Below are 20137 nucleotides of genomic sequence, written 5' to 3' on the forward strand. Positions count from 1 at the left end.
CCCAAATGCCATCAGAGGCCCGAGGCTTCAGCCCCTAACCCTGACCCCCGAAGAAGGCACAGGACGAGTCCAACTGCCCCGGACAGCAGCCCAGCACTCCCTTCCAGCCCTTCCCACGCCTCCATCCCCCCAGAAAGGGACTCCGCCGCAACAAGAAAGGGGGGGGCAGCCCCCAGAAGGCTCGAAGCTCCCGCCCCGCCTCGCTGTCGCGGGCCAGGGGCAGAAAGAGGGAGCGGCAGAGGCGGCGGGGACGCGGCACGGCCGGCACGGCACAGAGCGGGGGCCGCTCGCAGCGCGATGCCGGCGGAGCCGCAGGTCCGGCAGCGCCGGGGCGGGGTCCGAGCGGCGCGGGGGATCCGCCGAGAGCCTCCGGCCCCGTGCGGGGACTCCCGCAAGGCCCGGGGGGCGCCGGGCTCCGGCCCTCGGGGCTTTATTCTCCGGCGCCCCGAGCCCCGCGGCTGCGGGGGAAAGAAGCGAAGGGGCGACGGGAAGAGAGGAGGGAGAGCGGGACAGGAGAAAGGGCGGGGAGGGAGGTCGGGCTGCGGAGGAAAGCGGGCGGGGAAGGGAAAGGCCGGCAGGGCAGCAAGAGGGACGGGGCACAGAGGAGGGAGAGAGGGGGAATGGAACGGAGCAGCGGGGCAGGGGCAGGACAGGAAGGAGCCGGGTTTGGGGGGGACATGGAAACGGGGGAAAGAGAGGTAACTGAATACGGGCAGGAGCATGGAGCGGGAGAGAGAGGGACAGGAGGGGATCCTCCCGGCGCCCCGGCTCCGCCCCGGCGCCCCCCCTGCCCGGGCTGCTGCGCTCGGCAGAGCTCGGCTCCGTTCGGCTGCACTCGGCTCCTCGGCCAGCTTCGGCTACTTTCGGCCACGCTCGGCTATTTCCGGCCGCATTCGCCTCTTCGGCAAAGCTCGGCTCGCCTCGGCTGAACTCGGCAAAGCTCGGCTCCGCTCGCCTCCTCGGCCCCTTTCGGCCGCTTTCGCCCACGCTCGCCTAGTCCCGCCCGCACCCCCCTCCATTCGCCCATTCCCACAGCTCGGCTCCCTCCGCCCGGCCCCGGCTCCCTCCGGCTCACACATTTCCTCAGGGCACCTCAGCACAGGGCACACAAACTGCAGCCCCTAAAGGCTTGCGGTTCTTTCAACACACACACTCGTAACTCAGCTCTCGGGACAGAGCTGATGGCTCCTCTAGGACAAGAATAGTTACACGTAAAAGCAATTCCCTCATTTTGCATCTCCTTTTTATTGAACCCCCCCAAAATCCCATCCACATCACAAGGAACGTGCAGCTCCGGTGACGCTATTTGTACAAAGGCCCTGGGGCAGCACACAGCCGGGATTCCACGGAAGAAAGCCCGGTTTGCATTGCAGAGGTTCTCGCTCCGGCACTGCCTGTTTGCAGCTGGGCTCCGCTCCCCTCACGGCCACATCCCCGAACGATGTGCCAGATTTCCCAGAGAGCTCCCAATAAAACTCAGCTACAGTCACTGAGCAGAAAATCCTTTGGGCTTTAGTTCCACCTCTCACCTGTTCCGAGCGCAGGGAACGCGGGTTTTGGTCCCACATCGCAGCAGCAGGGATGGATTAGGGTTTTGTTTTGGTTTGGTTTGTGGTTTTTTTGTGTGCGCGTGTTTTTTTTTTTTTAATTAAAAAAAGGGTAATAAAAACAAACCATGTCTGACATAAATGTCTTGAAGTGCCATTCAAGCTTTTTAAACCCAAGCAAACCATCCTAATTCCCTAGCCCACTCTTCTATTCATACTGGGTACTTACACCCCAGTGTAGGAAGCTCTGCAGCCTTCTTCTCCTGTCCTGTATTAGACAGAGGATGGATATGAAGGGCACACGCATGCAGTCTTTTTGGTTCTTCAAAAAGATAAAAATGCCTGTAATAAAAATTACAGAAGTAATATTGTCTCTCAAAGTGTTCCAGAAAAGGGAAATTGGAGCTTTAATGTCCCACTGAGAGATGATGAATAAAATCTTCCCCAAGTTTGCACCCAGTAATAAAATACTGATTTTTTTTTTGACCAGACAAGGTAGGTCTATAGGAGAACAGCTCAGGAGGCTCTCATGGCTCACGGCGATGAGGATGGAGCAGGGCAGAACGTTAAAGGTGAAGTGTCAGTCCCCTGAATTAATGCCCTGATGGAGCCAATTTTTTTTGCTAAGAGACATAACAGATCCTTCCCTTTGTTCCCCAGTTTCCAAGTCACCTGTAATTTGTTACCTGCACCAACCTGCCGCAGCTAAGTGACAAATCCAGCTCCTGTGCTCCAAGCCACGTGTCCCTGACGTGAAGGGAAGTCAGGGATACAGAATCAGCTGTGGAAGAAAGAGAAGACAAAAATCAGAACAGATATTCTTCTATTTCCCCACAGGATTACCAAGCCAAGCTGCTTGCTACCTCCAGGACTATGTTTGAAAAGAGTTCCCTAACTCTTTTCTTAGCCTGAAATTCCAGAGTGGCTTTGCCCATGCAAAGCCAACGATCCTACTCACAAGAAGGAACAAACCAGCTTCCTGTTAAATAAAGCACTTGGAAATATGAGCTGTCAGATGCTCTCACTGACCAGCAAAAGGGATCAGCATCCAGGCCCACGTGGAGCTGGGTTTTTAAATATCACAAATAAACTTAACAAAAAATTATTCCTGACTCAAACCCACAATGCCTCAAGCCATCAAAACAAAAATAGTTCTGGAATGACAGCTACACCTCTGCAGACCACAGCACAAAAATAACACTAAAGAATTTCTGACACCTTCCTTTTGAAGATGCTCTTACAGCATATTATCATAGTAAAGGGGCATTCCCTACATCTCTAACCAGAACTAGAGCTAGAGCTATCAGTTACTTTCACATACTCGCATGTCTGTATGGTGGCCTTAGGAGAAGCTGGCAACACCTCTTCTGGTACCACACCTTGGAGGCTCAGATTGCGTCAAAAGCACCACTGAAACCAGCGTGCCAGGAGCTAACTGAATAATGAAAGTCATTTTCTCCATTTCTGTGACAGAAAAGCCCTCCATTTGGACAGCATTATTTGCAGCCAATTATTCTGCTACTTCCAGCAGTGCTCCAGGGAGCTGTATCACTTCTCCGCAGAGCTCAGGAGCTGTTCATTAGGTTGATCTCCTATAGTCTCCAGTTCTTCCTTTTGCTTGCACAATGTGTACCCTGCAGTGCCATATGACAGGAGCTTTGAGTGCTGTCTGTTGCTCTGTATTACCCTCATAGGACTGAGGAACCCATCCCAGCCAGGGAAAGAACAGCTTTTTATTCTTGGATTAGGACACAAAGTGCCACAGTTTATCCTAACAGTGGGAGGAATAAAGAGGAATACCTGGCATACTCAGAATTCCACCTTAGGGCAAAGCCCAAGTGACACTGCCCTACAGCAGGATTTGAAAAATTCAGGGTCCATCTCTTAATAAATACATTTTGGCAAGAACCTGCACGATTCTCTTTGACATGTATTTCTCCTTTGTAATGACTCAGTGCTTGGTCTCTAGGACTTCCATATCCCTGACACACTTGCACTTGGATTACTAGCAGGAGGATCACAAACTTAGGTAGTCTCATATCTGTGCAGCATTTAAAGTCAAGGAACACTGGGCTTGGTCAGCAAGACCAAGTTTTACAATTTTCCATCATAGCTGCCTACACCTTTTAACATAAACTCGAAAAAGAGACAAAATTCCACTCTACCACTGTTGCAATAGGGAACTGAACTCTGATTTCAGACATTTTCCTCCTGCTTGAGCAGGGACATTGTACAAGATGACTCCACTGGTGGGTCCCTTTCAACCTTAATAATTTTGTGATTTCCAGGGTCTTCAGAGCAAGCCTGCTGAGTTTATAATGTTTTATTTAATTAAAAAAGCTGGAAGTGCAGCTCGAACCCCGAAAGTCAAAATGCGTTTATTCCTTACTTACTCATTACCCCTCAAAGTAGAGCTGCAGCTCAGCAGACAGAGAGGGACTTCTGTGGACACTGCATTTGTCACCTGTGACTAATTTAATTCAGCAAGCTCTAAACCACAGGTCAGCCTGTTCCATTACAGCATCATCAGGGCAACTTACAAGAACTGAAGCCAACTGAGAGCCCTTTCATCCCAAAGAGGACAAATATAAGCCTTTTACTTCAGCTCAGCAGAACTCTTAGTTCATCCTAACAAGAGGTAATGCATCCCAGCAGGTGTCAGTGAACCCAACCTCTTTAAATACTCATTTAACCCTACCTCAGCTGGTAATCAAAGTCGTGGGGGTGAGGCTAGGCTGAATTTCTCTTTTCTGTCCTTCTCCAGAGTAGTCCTAGTGAAGTGGCCTTGGACTCTGTTTTCTGAAGAGCCTAAGTGCTGCTCATGAAAGCCTCTAGATTTTTCTCCTGCTGCTGCTAGAGCTGTGACTTTGAAGAACTCACTCCTAAGAGCTGGAAATGTAAAAGCCAATTGGATGTGCTGGGCTGCAGTGCCCCAGCGCCCCAGGACAGGCAGTGCCCCTCACCATGCCTGTGAGAAGGTGAAGCCAACCCACGCCAGGTGCCTGTGCTGGACAAGTGGGAACACTGAAGCCAAGGCTGCTTCCTTCTTGAGGCTTTCTGAGGTAGCTGCTAGGAGAATTTCTCTTAGGCAGTCACTCTCTCGAACCCAGTCTCTCAATAACCTTCTGACACAAATAGAGGAGGATTTTTGTTCACTATCTCCATGTGTGCAAGGTAGGAAAAGTTAATTAATTGCCAGCATACCAGAGGATTCCGCCAGAGGAATCCTCTATACCAAGGCCTTCCATCAGAGCAGAAGGCACTAACCACGCAAAACCTCCAGCGGGAAGGATCCTAGCAGTCCTCTTCTTTCCTCCTTTGCAAGAAACTGTGCTTAAACATTCCCCAGTAATTAAATATGCTTATGACTCTTAGAACATTTAAAGTTCCTTGAGGGAAGAAGGTGTGTGGAGGCACTATATGATCCACTGTGTTTGTTACGTTTGGGGTTATGTTATATATTCTTACGTAATGGTTTGAAACTTATCTTTATCCCTGCACCATGTCCTTAGAACAAGGCTGTGAACACTCTTTTTCTCCAAATACAAGAATAATTGAGGAAACAGAACAGTGTTTGTCAGAAATAATGAGGGCAGAGACTGAGGGTGCCAGCATGCTGACTTGTACCACCTTAGGACACTTTTGGAAGTCATCACTCCTGTAATATACTGGATCCAATTTCAGCAAGAGCTCCACTCTCTCCTGTGGTTTCCACAGGGCCAAATAAGGCAAGAGCTCCCTGAGACTGAGGGCTCCTCATGCCCTCCAGCAAGGAGAGGGTGGGCAAAGACCCATCGGTAGGAAACAGATGATCCTCAGACTGAGCAAGTTGCTAACATCCTCTTGAATGTGCTGTGGAATTGTGCAGGCATTGCCATGGCCAGGGAGAGAGCAAATGGATGCTCTGATAATCTGCAACCTAAATTTAGCTGCAATTCCAGAGGGACAGTCTGATAGCCTGTTCCTAAGACATTTCATTTCCTGGACCTCAAAGATCCCCTTAGGCACTGCAGCTGCATTCTCTGAGGGTATATCGTGCGTTTCAGGCAGTTGGTGTGGGGTCCCTCCTCACTGATTCTGCCCCACATCTTGTGTTCCCAGGCTGAGGTGGGAGACTTGAGTGTAGAAGCAATTATTTATCTCTGCCTAAGAGAGACTTCTGAGTATGATCTAGCTTAAATGCCTGCTTGTAGGGCAGGCTGCACAGCTGAACTTGCCAAACACGGAGAAGCTAAACAGGCACCAAACCCTTGGCTTATTTCTGGGGGAGGCCCTCAGATGGCTTCTGAGCTTCTCCAATCTACGCTCTACAGGGAGTCTGCACATCTCTCCAGCAATTGAAATCTTGAGCAGGGAAGCAGGCTGGTAGCAAAAGACTGAGCTAACACATAGCGAGGCCAAAGGAAACCGAGTGTCAGAAGCACAGCTTTGAGTCCAGAAACACAATCAAAGCCCGGGGAAGAGTGTGGCAAATGCTGGGGTCAGCAGTGCAAGTACAGGGCAAGGCTAGACGGTCCCTGAGCAAAGCACCGGGCACTGCCCAGACCAAACCAAAGACCAGAGTCTAAGCAGGAATACAGGGAGATTTCCAGCAGCTCTGCTGGGCTGGGATAGGCTCCCATGGTAAGCTGAGAGGATGGAGACTCGGCCCCCAAGCTACAGCCACTGGGACAACTCTCCATCACGGGGCCAGGGAGCTGTGCAGGGCACAGACTCACCTCATCCCCAGCACTGCTGTCCCCGGAGAGCCCGCTGGCTCTCTGCTCCTGAGAAACACTCTCTTCTCGCAAAAATCCAACTCCCTCACCACCTGCATCTGCTTCTTCTTCAGTATTGCCCGCAACCTTCATTTCTGCTCTCTCAAAGCACTGTTCATCTCCACCTCTTTTTCATTGCAACATCTTTCAGTTGACACCTTTGAAGTGAAGAGGCCACTGAATTCTACCATTACAGAGTAAAACCACTCAGTATTGACACAGCCAGCTATTAGTTTTAATCCTCAGTTCTGCATTCCAAGGGATACTTCTGAAAACACACTGAAAACTCATAAAAATACGTGGCATTCACTGGAGCCAGGGCTCACTTCTGCACTGTGCCTTGGCACAAACACGCTCCATCACCTGTGACATCTCTCCTGCATTGACCATTGTTCAAAGCTTTCCTGCAGGGGCCTGACGGAGCAACAGGAGCTTGCTGAGCTTCTGTCAGGGCAGGAGCATAACAGGGTGCAGATCCTGTCCTGACCCCACCAAAGAGGGGTTTTTCCTGCATTCCTTCCTGCTGTGACACTCAATGACAAACATCCTCTGGGCCTCTATGTTCTCAAATACAAGTACATGCCAAAGTTTAGCGAGGACAATTTCCGCTTTCCCAATCTAAACTTTCCATATGATGCAATGACACTGTCACTTATTTACTGAGAACCCCAGCCCACGTAGCCTAGAGAAGTGTCTGTTGGCTCAGAGCAAGCTTTAGGAGCCTGGAAGAAGCTTGTTTTGGTTTAGATGCCAGGCCCAAGACTGCATTTGAACTCCTGTCTCCCCACCAGAGGTTTCTAACCCATCCCCCGTGTCACATGTGCAACACCAAATTCAGCAGAAAAGCACTTCTGGGAGAAGCTTAGGAATGGAGGAAAGTATAGTTATTATAAGTGTTTCATATATCTGTATGTAAAGATAGATAAATAGATAGCTAAATATGTACAGACATCTGTACACCCACCTACACCGGTATCTATATGAAGTCCTTTTTAGACCCCTCCCCAAATTTCTAAGTGATTGGTGCTTATAGAGGCAAACAAAATGAACTTTTAAGTTAAGCCAACTTGGGTGGCTATTTGTGTCACAACAGTCTCTGAAAAAATGATGACAGCACTTAAAAGTCACCAATAGTAATAATAATAACAACAGTAATAAAGTATTTTGCTGCTATTTTGGCAGCTTATGCTGCTTCTTGTACTTACTGCTCAATGCCTTGCTATTTCAGTAGTTCACTATGAAGCAATAAAGCAAACGCCTTAAGGCTGGCTTGCTTAGCTTACAAGAAGCTCTGTTACAATTTGGAGAAAAAATAAAACTTGGAGCATTATCAGTAAAACAGAGATTCTACCCATACCCATTAAAAATGCAGTATTTGCTCTGCAGACCTGCAAAAACTTACTTTAAAAGGTTAACTGTGACCTTTCACAAACCCAGCCTCATTTTAGCAGAAGAGTTTCCTGCTTCTCTGTGACTGTGACATGTATCTATTAAGTTCCTTTCAAAGGCCTTGCCTGACCTATTCATTTTGCAATTGAGAGCCAAAATAGCTCAATATCAAATATCTGCAAGCACCTTAGTACTTTTGGAAGAGTGGAACTGCTCGATCAAATCCTCACGCTGACCACACTGTTTCAAAATGCAACAATGAATTACGTCATTATGTCTCCATTTGGAAAGGGTTATAATGTAAAATTAAGACAAGAGCCTGCCCTACTCTGAAGGCATGGGGACAATGGGGATTTGAGTCCCCAGTATGTAACTACTGTTGCAAATGGAAGACATCTATCAAGAACAGAGACGTGCGTTACTGCACGAGATACAGTGCCCAAGTCCCAGATTTCATTAACCTTAATTAAATGGTTTTGAAACCAAAATTTTTCCGTAGCAGTTCAACTGCATTAAAAGGGCCCTCCCTCTCTGTAAACGGTTTTGATACATACACATGCAAGCACTCCCAGAAGGGCCACATCCTTAAGGACTGCTACTATATATTTACTTTATGAAGACTCTGCCCCATCTGCTGGGTCAGCCACGCACACGGCCCCACTGCTACGCTTGAGTGTGGCACTGGAATAAAACTTTTCTTGTGTTCAGGAACAAAACCCCGTCAGTCAAATCCACAATCATTCCAGCAGCAAGTAGGGATGCACCAAACTGCTCGGGTTTCCATCCCTGTTTATTCTGGAAACTGACCACAAACTCCTACGGAGATTTTGAAGGGCACAAGGGCTTCTTGTGAAAGCACAAAGGAAAGAATAAATGACTAAACTGGTATGTTCAGAAGAATAGGTGGGAGGTTTGTACCTAAGCACATAAGGCCACAGCCTCCTTTTTCAACATGTACAATCACAGAATCAGAGAATGGTTTGGGTTGGAAGGGACCCCAAAGCTTTTCTCATCCCATCCCCTGCAGGGACACCTTCCACTAGAGCAGGTTGTTCCAAACCCCATCCAACCTGGCCTTGGACAATTCCAGGGGTGGGGCTGCCTCAGCTTCTCTGGGCAACCTCTGCTAGGGCCTTGTCACCGTAACAGGGAAGAATTTCTTCTGTATGTAGGATTTCTTTAAGCTTTAAAGTCCTAAAGCAGAGGCCACCTCAGGCAGGCATTTACGGATGTAAAGGGTCCTTCTCAAAGGTAACTGTAAAACATGTTCAACATTCATTAACCTTTCATATGCTGCTCACCAATTACGAAGTGCTTTGAAGAATTTTTAATGAACGTAAATTTTAACCAAAAATACTGCAAAGCCATTATTAATACTGTATGTAGGCACAGGGTACCTGACTTGTAAAGCTGCCAGGAACCTAAACTCTTCTGATAAGATTTGCCACATTTTTTTCTTTAAATAAATACATTTTTAAAAATCATCAAATGTCCCTGCGTTATTTCACCACAGCAACGAAATAAGCACAGTCTCAAGTCTGTGCTTCTGTTTCCTATTACATTAATTTCTCCTACCCTGTTCCTCCCTCAAAGCAGTGAACGTGCAGGCAAAGTAATCCTGCCATTGCTCCAGCTCTATGGAGGATACAAACCTGCCTGCAGCCTCTGTCCCTCTGCTACTAGGCAGTCACTGCTGCGCCCAGGCTCTTTATTCACGGTTGTAACAGAAACACTTTCATTTTTTTTCTCTTAAAAAGACACCTAACATTTCACCAGATGGTATCAGCACTTCCAAGTGCCTGTAAACCAGACTCCCCAAGCCCAGCCCATTAGCAGCTGCTCTGTGAGTGGCAAAGGAATCCAGAAATTAATCGCCTACCTTACACCGCTTCTCACCTGGTCTTGGCTACTTCCTTTCCTCAGGCTCTGGCAAGAAACCCAGACATGAAGCAATTCCCCAACCACAATGACAGCCATGAAAACTATTTAAGCTGCTGACAGTTCGGCCGTATCATTGGGCAGTCTGACTGAATTAGCACAGAGAATTTTAGGCTCCCCACACTCTTCTGAGCAGAGGTAGGGTGCGTTATGTTCCTGTCTTGTGGAAACCTGGCACGTGGCAGAATGGGAGTTGGGTTTGTGCGTCCTTTGCTGCTTACTCCTCTCCTTACCCCCAAAAACTGGACGTGGAGCTGCAGACATCCTTTTTACCTTTGTACTGGGGAACAAAGAGGTGGCAGATCCCCACCATTAATAGCCTGTGCAGACAGACCAACAATGAAATACAACTGTACTGGGTTTGCAAGGCAAAGCTTTGGTAGCAGGGTGGGGGGCAGAGCGGCGGCTTCTGCAAGAAGCTGCTGGCAGCTTCCTCCATGTCTGGCAGAGCCAGTCCCTGGCAGCTCCAAAGATGGATGTGCTTCAGGACGAGGCTGAGCCCATGAGAAATGGTGGTGGTGCCTCTGTGATCATGTGTTTCAGAAAAAAGAAAAAAATAAGTTTCTGCACAGTTGTAATTGCAGCCAGAGGAGAGTGGAGTGAGAGTACGTGAAAGGAACAACTCTGCAGACACCGAGGTCAGTGAAGAAGGAGGGGGAGAAGGTGTTCCAGGCACAGGAGCTGGGATTGCTCTGTGACCATGGTGAGGCAGCTGTGCCCCTGCAGCCCATGGAGATCCATGGGGATGCAAAGATCCACCTGCAGCCTGTGGAGGAGACCCATGCCAGAGCAGGGGGATGCCTGTGAGGAGGCTGTGACCCCGTGGGAGGCCTGTGGAAGGAGGAGCCCCTGCTGGAGCAGCTTGTCCCTGAAAGGCTGTACCCGTGGTAGGGTGGCCCACGCTGCAGCAGCCTGAAGGGACTTTCACCCACTGGAGGGACACAGACTGCAGCAGTGTGATGGGGAGTGTTGCCTGTGGGATGGACTCACACTGCAGCAATTCACAGGGATCTGCTGCCTGCGAGACGGACTCATGCTGCAAAAGTTCATGGAGAACTGTCTCCCATGGGAGAGACCCCAAGGAGCAGCAGGAGAGCGACTGCTTTCCCTGATGAACTGATTGTCACCCCCATTGCCTGTGTCCCTGCACAGATGGGGTAGGAGGTAGAGCTGGGAAGGAGGGTGTGGGAAGATGATGTTTTTAAGGTTTTATGTTGTTTCTCATTATTCTGCTCTGACTATTTAGCCATAAATTCAATTAGTATCTCTAATAAGACTCTCTTTCGCCTGTGACGGTATCTGACGAGCGATCTCTCCTGGTCCTTATCTCAACCCTTTTTTGTATTTTCTCTCCTCTGTCCAGCTGTGGCGGCAAGTGATAAGAGAGGCTTTGGTGGGTGCCTTGCATCCAACCCACTACATGGGAGCCTGCTCCTGGATCATGGAGCAGCTCCTGCCCCACTGCTCTGGGAATTACAGCCTATTGGAAAGCACTTGCTAGCACAGCACTATGTAGAACAAAGATGAAATATTCCTCTTACGCGTTTCTGATAGCCACCAGCAAAAGAATGACATATTCACCACCCCATCCAGCTGCCTCGAGATGTTGGCAATTGGTGGGTTACACTGATGGAAAAAATATTTACCCTAAAAATCCTGCAATGCACCAGAGCAGAGAACTAAGCACAGAACTCACTCACAATGGCTGGAGACAGAAGTGCTACAGCTAAAGCTATCACAGCCTCTAGTCATCATGCACACCCTAAAGCATGTCTGATCTATGGCAAGAGACCAGAAACAAGCCTGGCTGCTGGCTGCTCTTGCTCCCCAGCTGATTCTCATTGATGTTTGCCTTACATAATCCCACTTCAGGGCCTTAGCTGGATTTCCATCTGGCCATCACTCTCTCATGGCCGATTCCTTCCATTTTAAACCTTTGCTCAATCCCTGTGACATCTGCTGTTTTGTAATACCCCACACCCATCCCGAGCGCCTCTTTCAGTCCGTGGACAAGCCCCCTGTCATCTGCTGAGCTCCTCTGCCACATAAGCCTCTCTGCATTCACCTTCACCAGAGGCTGCTTCAGTTCTGGCTGGACAGCTGCACACACATTGCCTCAAGTAGCTCCTCACTCATCTGTGTATGAGTATCATCAGAAACAACTATTAAGCACCCAAACTGCTTTTAATTGACCAGCAGTAACTCAGTGTTTCGCTCAGTACTTATAAAAGGTCACAGTTCTGTGTTTTCCAGTTCTGACTGATAGTACCCACCACCTGTAACCCCCAGAAGTGGCAATATTGCTCAGCTGCTTTTCACATCTCTCTTTAGCACATGCTATTAAGAAACCATTTACCTCATCAATTACACATTGAAAAGTATCTCTAGTGTCTAAAGGTACTCTAAAAGCTGGATGCAATGGAGGAACTACTTCCTGAAACTTGTGGATGTGCTAAATCAATGACTGGTCACTGATTAAAGGCTGGAGCACTCACCTTGAGCTTTAACACTTCAGCTGATTAGCATGTGCACATGAGTACGTATCGGTGCAAAGGATTGTCTTCTGCTTCAACTGACAAACTGCTGGATAGCTTTTAAATTAAAAAAAATCAAAAATAATAAAATAAATAAAATCTGTATTCCTCCAGACCCAGGGGAACAAACAAGCCAGACCTTCTGGACCCAAGCCCCAGGCCCTGCAGCAACACACACAGCACTAAGGGATGCACAGCACGGCTGGGTGCTTAGGTTACCAACTTCTGAACTCAGGAAAGAAAGGAGGAAAAGGCAAACTTCTGGATTATTTAACAGAGTAATTTCAGCAACGATCACTCTTGGTAACTTAATGGAACAGAGGAGCAAAGTCCTCTGCCCAGAGACAAGAAGTGACTGTGTATGGCTCAGCTCACGGCCACATAACACACTCTGACCTCAGTCTGCTGGAGCATCCTCCATATGGGGACAGCAAGGGCAACCTGGATGGCTGGACTCACCCTTGACTACCAGCAAAATGCTGAAACAGTCCTGACCTGGTGCTGTGCGAAAGGAAACACTGCCAGGAAGCATTGACGGGATCAGTTCTGAAAGCAAAGCGAGGTCCTGGCCTCATGCATTGCCCTGTTTTAACCACACAGGCAAACAGCTAAGAAATGTAACTATTTTCTGCTTAAAAGCCGCAAATTCCTTGGAGAAAAGGAAAACTCAATCTGACAAAAAGAAACACTCAGGCAATGGTGAGAATCTGGCACATACCGGATAACAATCATTGCCCAAACGCTCCCGGAGAAAACTGAAATTAAAAGTCACAAGGCAGATGCAGAATAATATCTGTTGTGAAAATACATTATTCAGCCAGCACTGGTGGTGGAGACTTTTGGTGCAGTGCAATCTGCACACCCTGGTGACCACATATGCAGCAAGATGTGCTGCTTGGCATAGCCAAAGAGAGAGCAGCAGCCTTGCTTGGGAGGCATTTGGGAACCAGTGCCCTTACAGGTCAGAACTACTTGTTATGCCACTCTCACTGCATCGCAGCCTTCTGGAACTCGAGTAACACAGACCAGCCCTGCCACGGGGCATGCAAGAAATCATATGGGGACAAGCTGCAGACAAATGGGCCACTAGTCCTTGCCACATGCATCACCAATGGCACAGCATATGCTCCCGGTGGGTCACATTCTGGATGGAGATCTGCAGTCCTCCATCAGCCTTAGAAGAGACAGATGCACACACTCTACAGCCAATCATCCAATTTGCACCGATCTTCAAGACAAAATCACAGACCACTCACAGACAAACCTATGGCAGCGAAGTTACATTATGGCTTACTTAGTGGAGAAGAGGCCTCAGGAGTTGTCACCAGCTCTCTACAGCACTGTTTGCTTGTCTGAGCCCACCCAGCACATGCTCTGGACGAGACCACAGTGGTCCTTGGAGCAGCAAGTGCTGCCAGGAGCTGGAGCCTTCCTGTAGCGCAGAGCTGCTCGGGAGCTGCTGCTCTCCCTGCACCACAGAGCCCTGTCCTGAAGCCTCCTGCTCCCGTGCCTCCATCTGCTGTGGCCGTGCCCAGCCCTCGAAGGAAAAGCTCACAGCTCTGGCTCTTACGGCACTGCAGGAACTCGCACACGAGGAGGAGGAAGCACTGGGCTCTCTCACCCCCAGTGCCCGCCTTGTTCCAGCATGTCAGACCTGCAGGGACAATTATTCAAAGTAAGGAACTTACTCGGAGGCTTTAAATACAGTGCTTAGGATTCTGCAGAAGATGAGCAGCCAGTTCATTCAATAAGACCCAACAAAAATAACGGTATGCATTTCTTCCTTTTATAGGTTTACGGCTAGAGGTGTCCAATTCCCACCTAAGTGACTCCCCTGGGCATAGGCCAGAGCAGTCTAATAAGCTCCTGTGACTTTCCAAGAACTGAACAAATGAAACAACACAAAGATGAGTGTACCTCAAGAGCTGTTTATGGAATACATTTGAGCTGGACTTGGTTTATCTGCATCCACAAATGCTTTAGGACTGTCACATTACACTTGCAGGCAAATACACACACGCAGAGAAAGGCATGTGCAGCCCCATGCAGAGATCACCTATGAGCTGCCAAAGAATAAGATGCCATGTTTAATATCCAAGAGAATAAATCTTCTTGTGTTTTTTAGGCTGCCTGCTGAAGTTGTTGCTGACCTATACACTTTAGGCTCATCTAACATTGCTGGGGAATTGATGACTTTTAAGTCTGAGCATTCAAGACTTTCACCCAGCCTTGGGTGTTTTCTCATTTATGTTTTAAGAAAGTCCATCTTATATTTATCTTCAGGCAGCTACTCAAAAAGAAAAAAGGAAGGCACAGCCCTCCTTCAGTGCATCCAGACTGTTTTGAAGAGACATCCAAGTAAAGCTTTTGAAGAGCCACAAACATTAACCTGACTGCTGTTACCCACTTGTGAGGATTTGTGACATTGCCTTTCAGTGACACTTCCCTTTGAAATCATTAATGAGCATCCTCCAAGGTGCTGCACCCCTCCAAGGTGACTGAATCTACTCCAAGAATTTTCTCCTTTTCTGAAATACACTCGAATAGACTGAGCAGACATATCAGCTGTACCTTCAGGAATTTTTTAAAGTTTTACTATTTCAGGTAGCAACACCAATTTCATCACCAGTATCCATCCTTCTTAGCCAGAGAGGAGCAGATCACCTGTCTGTCTTGAAACTTTGCAGCTACTCTCGAGGAGGCTGAGCTGCCATGAGTCCTAGAACACGTGAGCGCTACAAACTGACATCAGGAACCTGGACTGGTGACTTTTCTTTCCCAGGGAAAATGGCCTGTGTTTCTGCCCAGAGCCCCCTGGGACTTCGGGTGAGGCTGACTGAAAAAAATCCGAACATGGAAGGATATGTTCAGACCCCAGCTGCCCCCACCCCAAACTTGTGCTTCCCTGACAGTCCCAAGGGAGCCCTACAAACTGACACCAGGAACCTGGGCTGCTGAATTTGCTTTCACCATGTAGATATCCCTCATTTATTCCCAGGGCCCTGCAATCCCCCTGGGTTGTCTGGTCCCAGGTTTCCTTTTGCCTCCCTGATGTCAAAACGGCCCAGGATTTCTCCCAGTCCAAATCTCCCACCCCCAAGTACTCAGGGTTGTTTTTTTTTTTTTCATTCCAAATACATGTTGCAAACTGACAGTACTAAGCTTGAGGCTTGATTTTTTTCTGTGCTGGAGAAATCTGCCACCATATAACCCTAACCACAACCACCTTGCTTTGCTCAGAAATCACAACCTTCAGACCAGCATCATGGCACCTTACCCACTGGCCCTCCACTGGCACCTTCCCAAAGCACTCCAGTAATACTCCACATTTTCAGTGGTCATCCTGTCAGACCCTCATCCTTACCCTAAAAATGCACCAAGGAATTCAAAAATAGCCATTAGGAAGGTATAACAATTCTCTAAAAGTCACCAGAGAAAGCCTTCAAAATTCCCCTAAATATTCCTAATAGCTCTGCAAAAAAAAAAAAAAACACTCAAGGAAGCCTGCTCAGCCTCCAAACCCCTTCCTGTTGCTCTCTAGCCCACAGATGTCATCCCTACCTTTTAGCAGCGGGTCCTGTTGTCCTCTGAGGGTTCCGGCGCTGTCCTGGTGCGAGGGTCGCTGCCCTGTCCCACTGGGAGGCTTCCGGTGTGGTCTCGCTGTCAGGCTTGCTGTGCTGTGCTGCTGTTGTTGGGGCTGAAAAGGGAAAAGGCTGCTTAGGGTGAGGTACGGGTGGCGTGAGGGGTGCCGCACCTGTACCCTAACTTGCCTCCTAAGCTGTACCCTGTAGCCCTGATCTCCACTGGACTGTCCAGCCCTCAAGGCCTCACCCTTTACCCCTGACCCCTCCCTCTGCCCCCCAGCCCTCAGGCTCTGGCTGTCACCCTCGAGCCCCCCCTTGCCCCTCAAGCCCCCTCTCAGCTGCCCCTCAGCTCCTGTGTGCCACCCTTAATCCCTGTCCTCTGCCCCTCAGCCCCCAGCTTCTCTGTGTCACCCTCCAGCTGCCCCTGCCCCCCTCAGCATCTCTCTGTGTCACCTACTGTCCCCCCCACGTTCCCCCCTGAGGCCCAGCCTCTGTCACCCTCAAGCTGTCCCTCAGCCTCTATGCCATGAAAAGACCCTAAAAAACCCACAAAAATGCCCTAAAAAATCCCTCATCTTCAAAATGCCTTAAAACTTTCACAACAACATAAAAATAGCCTCTGAACGCCCTTAAAATAAAATAAAAATACCCTACTTTAAAACACCCCTAAAAGCCCCCAAAGAACCTTTTAAAAAAAAAATCCCTACATATTCCTAAGAGCTCTTAGAACAGCTCCATAATCCTTAAAACACATCGATAAGACCCTAAAAACCAGCGCAGCGAGGGAGGCTGGAAGATGCGAAGCCGCGCTCCCGGCCCCGGGCGCAGCGCGGCTCCGGCAGGAAAGCGGCTCCTCCGGCAGGCAGAGGCGGCGCCGCGCCGGGAGACCCCCGCCCGCTGCCCGCGGCCCGGCGGGGCCGGCACCGGGCCCGGGGGGCCCCGGCGGCGCCCGAGCCCCGCGCCCGGAGCGGACGGAGCGGCGGCACCGGCCGGCACCGGCCCCGGCCGCCCTCGGCCCGCGGAGCCGCCTCCAGCCCTCCCCTCACTCACAGACACCGCCCCGCTCGCCGCTCGCTCCCGCCCCTCGCCCCTCCCGCCGCTTCGGCCGGGCTCCGGCTGGGGGGCTGCAGTACCGCCCTGTGCCCACAAGGCGGCAGCACTTGTCCAGAGGGTCCGCGACACGATGGCGGCCCGTGGGGACCTTGACGGAGAGAGGCGTTTTTCGCCCATGCCTGTCGGCTCCCGCCAAAAACCCACACGCTCGCGGTGCTGCTGACCCCACAGCCCGTGTGCACGACACCCGAACCTCCGCGGAAAATCTCGTCGGGAGGCGCCGGCGGTGCGCGCAATTCAGGCAGTGTAAAAAACAGACACGGGTCCTCGAATTTCAACGTCCTCGTTTTCGCGCCCTCTCGAGAAGGTCAAGCGAGTCCGCGCCACGCCACTCCCAAGATGGCGGCCGCGGGCGGCGGGCTGCAGTACCGCTCTCTGCCCACACGGCGGCAGCACCGCGCCGTCCCCGCCGGCACGGCCTCGGCAGCGAACGCCCCAAAGCGTCCGCGCGGGAAAGAACGGAACAAAAAGCCTGCCTGCGACCCGACAGGAACCGAAAGAAAAAAGCTTTCCTCCTAAACTGCATTTCAACAAGGCTTGGTTTTATATTTTTCAGATTTATACTCACAGTCGGATTTGTAATGGATACTGATGGAAAATTGTATTTTTATCACTTCTTACATTTATTCCTATTCTATTTTATTACATTTTATTTTTTATACACATCTTATTAGATCGCTTACATATTTCTATAGTTAGATTTAGATTTCTAAAAAGTTTATATTGCTTAAAATAAAACCCTGCCTCTATCCAAGTAAAAATCTTTTAAAAAAAACCCTTTATTTAAACTCCATTTAAATGTATCTCTATTTCTCGCATTTATATTCAAATGCATATTTTAAATGTAGATTGATGTATGATGCTATTTACAGTCTATCTCTTCCTAATACTCATTTTTATTTCTATTTTATATTTTTATATATACACCTGTATACATTGATTATATATTTCCATATTTAGAATGATATCAAACTAAAATGTATATTCATCTCTTTTCCATTAAAACCCTGCCTCCAACCAAATAAAAACGAAAAAAGCCCTTTCTTTAAACGATTTTCGAATATTTTTATATTTTTTTCATTATTATAGCCACCTTTGAACTTCTACTTTATATAGATGTATTTATAAATATATTTTATATATATATAATACGGTAGCGAGATTGATAAATTATTTTTTAAATTCTATTTCGTACACACTGCTAATACTTATATTTACTTACCTTTGAATTTTTATATAGATCTTAACGTATTTAGGATATATTTCTATACAAAGATTTCTAATTTTATTTTATTTCTATTCATAATTTTAATAATAAAACCCCTACCTAATACCAAATAGAAAATAAAAATCCCCTTTATTCTAAATTATATTTAAATATTTATATATTTCTATTTTTGATTTTTACAAGTACTTATCTATTCTATCACAACATTTTGAGGTACTATATTTCGATATATAGTATTTATGATGTGAAATGCGTTATAATAAGACACATACAGTAAAATACGCATTAGGTACTGTATTGATTCCTATTGTTTTGTAATATTCATATATCCACAGGTATTAATTATACATTTCTATATGGATATTTATGTTTATAATCGATATTTATATGCATATAAACATATAAAATACTGCATATCAAACAAGGTTATACCTAATAGTAATGGACGGCATTATTTATATTACACGTTTCATTTATATGATTTCCATTTACATTTAAAATTGAAGTTTTATATTCCCTTTATCATGTTTATGCATGTGTTCTATTTCATTAGAGTTATAGTTAAAACTTTGCAGTTATAATCTAATTCCTAAAAATAAAATGCCAAAACAAACAGCATCAAATTCCCACCAATACCGTCCAAAAAATTCAGAAAGGCTCCACCAGCCAACCAACTACCAGCAAAAAAACCCGCACTACACTCCTTTCACCAGCAGCTCTTATCACGCCACAAAAACGAAACAAACATCTTAAATAACCCTATAGAAACCCACACAGCAAATCACAAAAACCACTATAAAGGAAAAAAAAAAAAAAAAGCCAACTAACTTACCATACTCCAAACCATACAAGAGACCCCCAACGTTTGTAAAAAAAATAATAACCAAAACTCTACCACTACACTAACTCATAAAGAGAACCCCATGCTCTATAAAATTAACTAAAAAAAACCCACCAAATAATTACAGATATAAAAATATGGGAACCACGAAGAAAAAAAAATTCACCCCCCAAATAAAATAAACACCTAAAGAGATCCACCATGGAAATGTCCATGCTCCCAAAAATAAAACCAATAAAAAACAACAACCAAACACATCAAACAACAAAAAAATATATGTATATTAACAACAACAAAATAAGTATTCTTAACTCAAGAAACAAAAATTGCCTCAAACCATCAAAACACAAATACCACCTAGAAATAAACACGTCGCCAAAAGAGAAATGTAACCACAAACAATATCTCCCAAGTTCTCTGCAACAATGAAACATACACGGCAATCAAATAAGCCAAACGAATGAAACCCCTATAATGTAATAAACAAGAATGCATTCATCAATATTAAAAGAAACCTCACCGATTAACTCCAGGGCACTCCCTCAAGCCCACCAAAACAAACACTACGCACTCGCGCTAATAAAAGCCTCCACAACCGAATTGAAAAACGACCCTCTACTCCATGCTACGACCCATAAAAACCAGTGTAAACCTTTAGAAACGCATCCTTAAAAAACATAAGAACCGATCAAAAATAAATCTAACAACAACACTCAATCCAAAAAAAACCTTGTCACGAGCACCCGAAGCAAGAACCGTAACAACCAAGAAGCGCCCGGGGCCCTTCTCCTACAGCGACGCCGATCAAAAGCCACCGATCCCAGGAGCTCCTCAGGAGCGCCTCAAAACCAGCGCAGCGAGGGAGGCTGGAAGATGCGGAGCCGCGCTCCCGGCCCCGGGCGCAGCGCGGCTCCGGCAGGAAAGCGGCTCCTCCGGCAGGCAGAGGCGGCGCCGCGCCGGCAGACCCCCGCCCGCTGCCCCCGGCCCGGCGGGGCCGGCACCGGGCCCGGGGGGCCCCGGCGGCGCCCGAGCCCCGCGCCCGGAGCGGACGCAGCGGCGGCACCGGCCGGCACCGGCGCGCCGCCCGCGCCGCCTCCCCCGCCCGCCGGCCCGGCCAAAGCTCCGCTCGGCTCCGCACGGCTCGCACCGGCGCGGCTCCGGCGGGCCCGCGGCAGCCCAGCCGCGCCCAGCTCCCCTTCCGCCCCG

General features: G+C 48.1%; 1 long non-coding RNA gene across 2 annotated transcripts; it reads right to left on the reverse strand.

Annotated features, from left to right (window-relative positions):
* Positions 1 to 1221: 1221 nt before the first annotated feature.
* On the reverse strand, positions 1222 to 16627 carry LOC144246733 (uncharacterized). 2 transcript variants are annotated; one of them, XR_013340403.1, is made up of 5 exons: positions 16457 to 16627; positions 15727 to 15862; positions 2234 to 2328; positions 1777 to 1889; positions 1222 to 1529 (listed from the first exon to the last, which is right to left on the reverse strand). It is a non-coding gene; the product is annotated as an uncharacterized LOC144246733 (long non-coding RNA). The 2 variants fall into 2 exon arrangements; XR_013340401.1 differs by having other exon boundaries at positions 1222 to 1889.
* Positions 16628 to 20137: the final 3510 nt, after the last annotated feature.

The sequence above is a fragment of the Lonchura striata genome, chromosome 9 (assembly GCF_046129695.1).
Source record: "Lonchura striata isolate bLonStr1 chromosome 9, bLonStr1.mat, whole genome shotgun sequence".
Lineage (NCBI taxonomy): Eukaryota > Metazoa > Chordata > Aves > Passeriformes > Estrildidae > Lonchura > Lonchura striata.